Source organism: Bactrocera dorsalis, chromosome 4 (assembly GCF_023373825.1).
Source record: "Bactrocera dorsalis isolate Fly_Bdor chromosome 4, ASM2337382v1, whole genome shotgun sequence".
NCBI classification, from domain to species: Eukaryota; Metazoa; Arthropoda; class Insecta; order Diptera; family Tephritidae; genus Bactrocera; species Bactrocera dorsalis.
The window spans coordinates 33,819,895-33,827,711 of NC_064306.1; the positions used below are offsets into that span (position 1 = coordinate 33,819,895).

General features: G+C 36.5%; 1 protein-coding gene across 5 annotated transcripts in view; it reads right to left on the reverse strand.

Moving 5' to 3' along the window:
- LOC105227269 (zwei Ig domain protein zig-8) overlaps positions 1-6,865 on the reverse strand; it is a 446,139-nt gene extending 439,274 nt beyond the window's left edge. For 4 of the 5 annotated variants that reach the window (XM_049456151.1, XM_049456149.1, XM_049456147.1 and 1 more), the window contains exon 1: positions 3,464-6,862. The gene's annotated coding sequence lies outside the window, so the exon portion shown is untranslated. Of the gene's footprint in view, positions 1-3,463 lie in introns of all 5 variants that reach the window. The other variant, XM_049456152.1, reaches the window with a different exon arrangement.
- Between the last annotated feature and the right edge of the window lie 952 nt (positions 6,866-7,817).

Here is a 7,817-nt window from a genome sequence, read left to right on the forward strand (position 1 = left end):
GCTTTTTTCTCCAAAATGTGTGTTTTGAAGTCCATTGGCAAGATTCCTCAACAACTACTTAACCAATCTTCATGAAATTTTACACAGGTCTTTGAGATACAGTTTTTAAAGACTTCAAGAATTTTTTTTTTTCGACTAAAACTATAACATGTGAAAAAAATCTCGCGAAATTTTAACTAAAACTTCAATTTTTTTCTAAAAATGTCTGTCAAAAATCAAAATTTCAGCTTTTTTTCCAAGTTCTAAGATAAGGTTTTAACTAAAATCTATTTTTTCACTTTAGATGATCCTGTAAGAAGTTATGCTGCCAATATGGGCGCATCTTTTTTCCGAGTTGTCACCGGAAAGGCGTGGCAATGGCCGAGTTTAAATTAATTTTTCCAAAATTTTCAGTATTTCTTTGTTAAGAATGTATTTTGGTAGCAACATAAAATTCTAATAAAATATTACATTTTTTATATAACGAAAAGGCTGTTTATTACCAGAGGAATCCTATGTTACCCCTTAAAATAATATTTATGTATATAATTTGGCAAAATTTTTACTAATTCTTTTCCACAACTGACCGAAAAATCCAAAAAATTGCAATGAGAAAATCACTCAAAAAATTACGCCGTTGAAAAAATTTTTACAAATTAGTTCTAATAAAGTTAATTATCAATTGAATCGTTGCCAAAGAACTCAACAGTAATTTCTGGCAGCTTAATGGAAATAGTATGAGTCTCCAGCTGCTCAAGACTTTTTTTTTTAAATTTTTGCTAGCAGTGCAAGCAAAAATAGAACATACCTATAAACTCCCTCAATATGTCTTCAAGAGAAAGAGTAAATCACACAACTTTGCTGCAACTTGTTTTCTCTATTCCATCGTCACACAACTTTCCATTCAAAGGTTACGTTTAAAACTACTTGAAGCGTAATAACTGTCCAACAAAAAGCAACTTAAGCTTGTTTGCAAGTACTTGATTTATATCGTTAGTTTGTAAAGCAACTATATGCTATAGAGGTTACGGACATGGTTAAATCGTCTCAGCTTATCATGCTAAGTATTTGTATATATTTTTTAATTGTTTATGGTTTAGCATCTCTCATCGCAATTGGCTAAAACCAGATAGCGAATAAAAGGTCCCTGGCAGGGATTTTTCGAAAATATCAGTCAATGTTTATGACATCCGGAAGACCTTTTTTCATAATTACAATGGAAGATTTTGCTTAAAATAATCAAAACAAAATGGTCAACACTCCTCCTAGCCCCATACATATATCCAATATAAAGACTTTCGAACATCAATCAACAAGACAAAGAGGCTTTGACTTTCTAGTGTTGAACCTCCAACCTTATGAAATGATCACATAAAATAAAAGATTAATATAATAAGAACAATAACAATATTTTCAAAACTCTTCCATTTACAATAAGTTACTCATACGCCTTGGATTACCAATATCTGCTGTAACCACTAAACAACTAAACCAAAGTTACAAATATATGCCTATTTCAAAAGATCAACGCGTATGTATATATGTGTATGTATATAATACTTAGAACATTTTATGAATGACAGATTATAATACTATAAATTTCGCAAGAGCTAAGATGTCAAGTGGATTTAGAGATGATCATGTTCTATATTAATGAATTTCATCGTACATTTTCTTTATATTATTTGATATTAGAAGTGACGCAAATACAACATTTATATTCAAAAGGTTTTTTAGTGATACAATCGTTCTTGAATACAGCGCATTTTGGGGTAATTGGAGGTATACGGCATTTATCATATTATGGTATCAGGGATGTTTCCTTTAACATTCAGTGCAATCATGGAAACAGGCCGACGAACGTTATAGCCATAGAACGCGAAAAGCGGTCAAAAAATTTGCCAATTTAATCTTCTCTCACTAAATGGTACAACAATTTCTCCGACCGAAAAGTGATAAGCTCGCATAAGGCGGTCTCTTTATTCTATTTAACCTGGTGTGAAAACGTGCAGGTAATGATGTCCTCTTTAGCAGAACTTAACCTGTGGACCACGCATGTGTTTAGCAGGCATTAGTTGAAGATCAGATCTTGTTTGACTGCAAAATCGTCCAGGCTCAGAGTAGAATGCAAGAGATCCACTTAATCACTTGCTCTTAGCAAATTTTATCATGCCACAATCGTAGAAGATCTTACAGGACACTGCCTAATAGACATTCATGCAGACAAGACAAACATTTTAGACGAACGCAAATTCTCGAAGATGTATGTATTGAAGAAGATGGGGTAGCAATATCCAGACACTTCCACTTTCATTGTACGGCTTTTGAAAAACTGAGGTTGAAACATCTTGGCAGTAAGATCTTCGGCAAACAAGGAAAGATAACCGAAACTTATATAAGCCGCCACAACAAATTTGCGGTAAACTGAAGAAGCTTTGCTGAACTATTAACGTGTTTATGCTGCTAATGATCAAGCTCTTGGTATCACAGCAGACCATCATTTTAAGCTGTACAATTGAGAATCGTGTCGACGCTTGTGGCACAATCGAACTCTTCATTTAACCTAACTTATTCTTAAGCACACCTGAAACTACCCAATTCGCATTCCCAGAAAACATGAAAGTTTTTTCGAGGTAGAAATATAAAGCTGTTCTATCGCAAAAAAGAAAATTATAATAGATAGTAGATAATCTTTAGAATTACGTTGTGGGAAATGATTCATCAGAAATGTATGATTTTCAAGTCACAGAGATAGTTCCCATACAAAAGTACAAAGAAAGTCTGAAGTTTTTCTAAAATTCCAACAGACGTCTTTCTATGTAATAAATATTTTATGAGTAAAAATTAATTTAAAATAAATTTTACTTAAATAAATGTTGTCAGTTCAAGAAACAAAGAAACATACAAATGAGCAAATAAAAAATATTTGTTGTGCGTAAAACATAACAGCAAAATTGATAACGAACGACAATGGCATAGTAAAAGTACAAGCAAAGTAAAACAAAAACCGAATACAAGGTAGTAAACAAAAACAAAAAATAAGTGGTTTCGAGTGCTGATGTACAGCATGAGCATGAAATTTGATGGCAATAAAATACACGCTAAAGCGACACGAAGCTGAAGGTGTAAAACTTGAATGACCATCAAAAAGGTTATGACACATAAAGTGTGCAGGCGATTTTTTTTTATTTTGTTTCTGAGCAAGCGAAAGTAAGCCCAATTGTGGATGGGGGGATGTATGAGGGCGCTTTCTTTCAATTTCGCGGCAACTAAAAAATATTTACAGCTGGCGCGCTGACTTAGGGTTGAGACTTATTTGACAGCAGTAAACACACACTTGAGCGGAATTCGTGGGAATTCATGCGTTTAAGGACATGACTGCGACTTTTTTGCTACACGAAGGTAAAAAAATATTTTTCATGTGATAAAATTTTTTTTGAAATAAATTTTTTTTTCATATATAAAAAGTACAGCACTAACTTACCTGCTAAATTTGTTCGTCGTATATTTTATTCGCACACAAATTCAATGCCACAATTGCCGGTCATGTGCATGCAATTTTGTCGCATTGCTGCTGGGGGCCCCAAATCCGTTGAGGAAATAAATTCGCGTAACCTTGCAAATTTTACGAGCTACGAATATGAAATCCTTATTTACAGTCGCCAGATGATGTCCTACACGTGTGTGTGCTGTACGTACGCGACAATAATCAGTCACACAAACGGTGTTAGGCGTAAAGCAAAAGTCCAAAAGTCGTACGCAGGCTCGACTGCTTCACTTTTTGCATATAAATTGTATACTTTAGGGCATCTAACATCAACAACCGACACTCGCTTGATTTTTACGTGTTATCTAAGGGGTCATAAAAATCTACGCACCTCGCAATTTTCTCACAATTTGTTGCCACAATAAAATTTCACGCACGAATTGAAAAATTTACATGCGTGCCTATGAACACTTTACAAATTTTACAATGTTCAATTTGATTACATTTAAGTAAAATGAATTACTTCAAGCGCCCACAAGCACACTACACACACATACCAACACGTTCAGCAAACGCGCACACGTTGTGGGTTACGCATACGCCCCAGCACCTCGCTGTTGTGAGAAGTTGACTTTTCGCTTGACTGCAAGTCAGCTAGACGGTGAGCGCCGCTGTTAGTTAGTCGACAGCCGACATGACATATCAGTTACAAACTGCTGGCAAAAGGTTTGCTATGCACGAAAGTTTCGGTTACGCGCCAACAAGTATGCAACGGAAATATGCGCAAAACCACTTTTACTCGCAGCAACTTTTCAATTTTATTTTCACTTTTCTTTTTTGTATTTCTTTTTTTTTGTGCTTTAGTACCTTTTTCCACGTCTACAGACGTGACAAACGCACTCGCCAAATGCGAAACTGACTTTGTGATTTTGTGTTTTCGTTTTTTTTTTTTTGATTTTTTTTGGTTTTTTGTTTGCTTCTGACCGACTTTCTAACACATTCACAACTCACTTAACTTAACTTTTAGACGCAAAGTTTTGCCATACGCTGCCTGCGCACGGAAAAGGTATCTAATATGGAATGTGAAATGGTAATTTGTTGCCACTCAAAACCAGCACTCAAGCTTTAGAATTTTTCTTTGCACTTTGCATGTCTCGCAGCGCCTGAAAGTATGTTACGTTTTTCGTGCTTTCAATTTCTGTTGCTTTTTTTCGTTTTTACACACAAATATTTCGGTTTTGTTGCTGCGGCTACAGATTTATTTATTTCTTTTTTTTTTTATTTTTAGTAGAAGCACAGATTTGCTGCCTAGGTCAAAGTTTGTAGAGCACTCAAAGTGAAAGTAAAGCTGGCATAATTTAAGGCGCAAATACTTGACACAAACTTGTTAACTTGATATGAAAAAGTAAATACGAGTAAATACTTCAATTACGCAGTAGTTGTGCCGACATTTGACAAATGCTTACGCTTTTGGTGTTTTCAAAGTGCCAAAGTGCCGAAAAGTAGGCTAGACTTATGAGTAATATATGTGCAAAGTTTAACTTTAATGTTTTGTAGTTGTCGCTTAGCTCATTCGTGTGTATTGCGCGTTTATGTAAAAAACTCAAGGCTGTTAGGTTAACGCGGCGCATAACTTTAGCATACCTTTAGGCGGTTTATTAAGTAAGTCGTTATTGTTTTGTTATCGTGTATTATTTTTTTATTTTGTTACTGAAATACCTTTACACAATTGTCTTTTTTAACACAAACATTAAGCCGCAATTACTTTAACATTTTTCTTTGCGCTCAAATGTATGCTTTGCCTAGCAACCGCATGTGTCGCATGTTACGCTTTGAAAAAAAAAACAATTTATTTATTCGATAAGCTCATTAATTTTATATGCTGCCAAATTTTAATTGTTGTTTATCAATTGAACTTGTTTGCTGCTAGCAACAGTTGTGTTGTTACGCCTGAATGTATGCTGGCATGTAGTAAAAATTAATGTTATGACCGCATTTCATTTCGGTTTTCATAATATTTTAGTTTATTCATGTTTAATAAGTTTGTACTTTATGCTTTGGAATTGTCTGACAATCATTGTGTGCTTTTAGGCGCAACATATTTTGGCGAAACTTTTTAGCAATTCTCAAATTCGGTTTATAGTGCATTTAAATTTTATTTTATTTTCAGTATTTGGCCATATCAATGTTACACCTCTGAGCCTAAAATTATGCTTGGTAATTAGCTTTATCAACGTTTCGTCTCTAACTAACACTGCACGCCTAAAGTTATACTTGCTTTAAATTTTTAAAATCAAAATTAAGCTTAAGCAGCTATATTCATAACCTTCACCGTTATTTTCAGCATTTTCAGCATTTTAAATTTTTTTGTTTAAACATACTCATAGCACTCAAGTTTAACCCACAGCTGGGCAATCCGTTCGCCCAATTGTTACTGCAGTTATTGTCGAACGTAAGTCCATGCACAAACACACCGATAAACCGTTTGACATTAACCGGGGTCAGGTATGCTTTACACGCACTGCTTTAGTGCGTTCGCTGCCAGCTTGCTAAAGTGGCAGCACGACACGACTGAGGCTGTAGCAATTTCGTTTGCGAACACTTGCGACTTCAGCACCGCGACCGAGACTTCCAACTGACCGACTTTCGTCTTAAATTAAGCCTCTTCGTGCGAACGTGTATACATAAGTATGTATGCGGATGCCGCCGACGCAACGCTATACTGTGACACACCGACACACTGCACTTTTCGACAGCAAAAACAATAATAACAACGGCGACTTTGACTTTTCACCGACTCAATCGACACGCTTTCGTTTCGCGATGTTGAAATGCCAGCCAACTGGCAGCAAGCAGCAAGCAAGTGGCAGCCTGATTTTCTAATTTTCTAATGCACACACCTTTTAAAGCTGTACTTGATTTGTAGGTTGACTTAATTTATTTTTTTGCTGTTTTTTATTATATGCAAATGCTGATTATGCAATGCACTATCCACGGTTGGATTGTTTAAGGAAACTTTTAAGCACTTGTCAGCAAAAATTATTTGCTTTTTATTCGTATTTATTGCTTTCATTATTAAACAAATTTCACATAACGGTCACTACCTTAAACAATCGCAGATTATAAAATGGTATCGTTCACTTGTTAGCAAAACGAGCGATTTTTGCGTTGAAAACGCGTACGTACGAATTCACCGTTACCACTACCGTTGGTATCCTTAACGAAACTAACCGAGCGCATAGCATTAGTAGCATCCTTACAAAAACTCGGCCAATACTTTCCTACTTGTCTACGCTGCCGCGCCGAATAAGCGACTCACGACTGTGGAACGAAGCCAAACACGAGCGTTGCACGGCTAGCAGCTTGCCTGGCATACACACCTCCTACTGCGTTCGTGTAGCGAAATCCACCCGCCACAATTTGCCTGCGTATCAAGCACACGGCTGTGGAAATGACAAAATTGTGACAGTAATTGCTTTTGTCTCTAACGGTTAAAAGGACAATACGCACTGTGAGAGCGAAGTACGTGAGCGCGCGAGTGTAGGTGCGCTTCAGGTGTTGCGTGCGCATGCGTCAGCTCGCAGCTATGCTCAACCGAGAGCATAAGTTGGCTGTAATTTTGCTCGCGCTCTCGCAACAGTTGCGCTCTTGTGGAACGTAAGTGGCACACAAGTGCTTTTCAATACAACTCAGTGCGCAACGGTGTGGTTTTGAAACATATTACACTTTTGGAATTGAAACATTATTTGATGCATCGACGCTGCTGTTCAAGCTGAAATATGGACAATTTAAGCACACTGCACCGCAGCGCAAGTTCAAGGAAAGCCTCACGCCTTTTATGAATGAAAGTTATGCCGTGAATGTGCAGCTGTTGATGTTCTGATTTCATATTGTCCCTTCAGGGTGTATTGCGCTCAATTTTACTACGTTTTTTACTGCCAATTTAAACCAATTTGGACCCTTTCCAATTCCTAAACTAATTCATTCATTTACTGACATCTGTTGTCATTTACAAAAAGTGTGATTATTCTATTGATTATAATAGACATACGTCTGCAATCGACGGATACAGTGAAATATCTAGGGCTCATCGTGGATAGGAAGCTTCTATAGAAGCCGAATATCGAAGAGAGAGCATAAAAAGCATCATAAGTCATATAGTTCTGTAAAGGAGCCATTGACAAAAGGTAGGGTCTCCCACCGAAGTGGTCTTCTGACTCAACGACACCATAGACAAGCCCATTATGTTCTACTTCACTAAGTTTCACTCCATCCACCATGGCACTTAACAGCGTCTTGCACATAGTGTAGCAGCGCTTTCAAGGATGGTCAAGAAGTGTCTAACCACGCT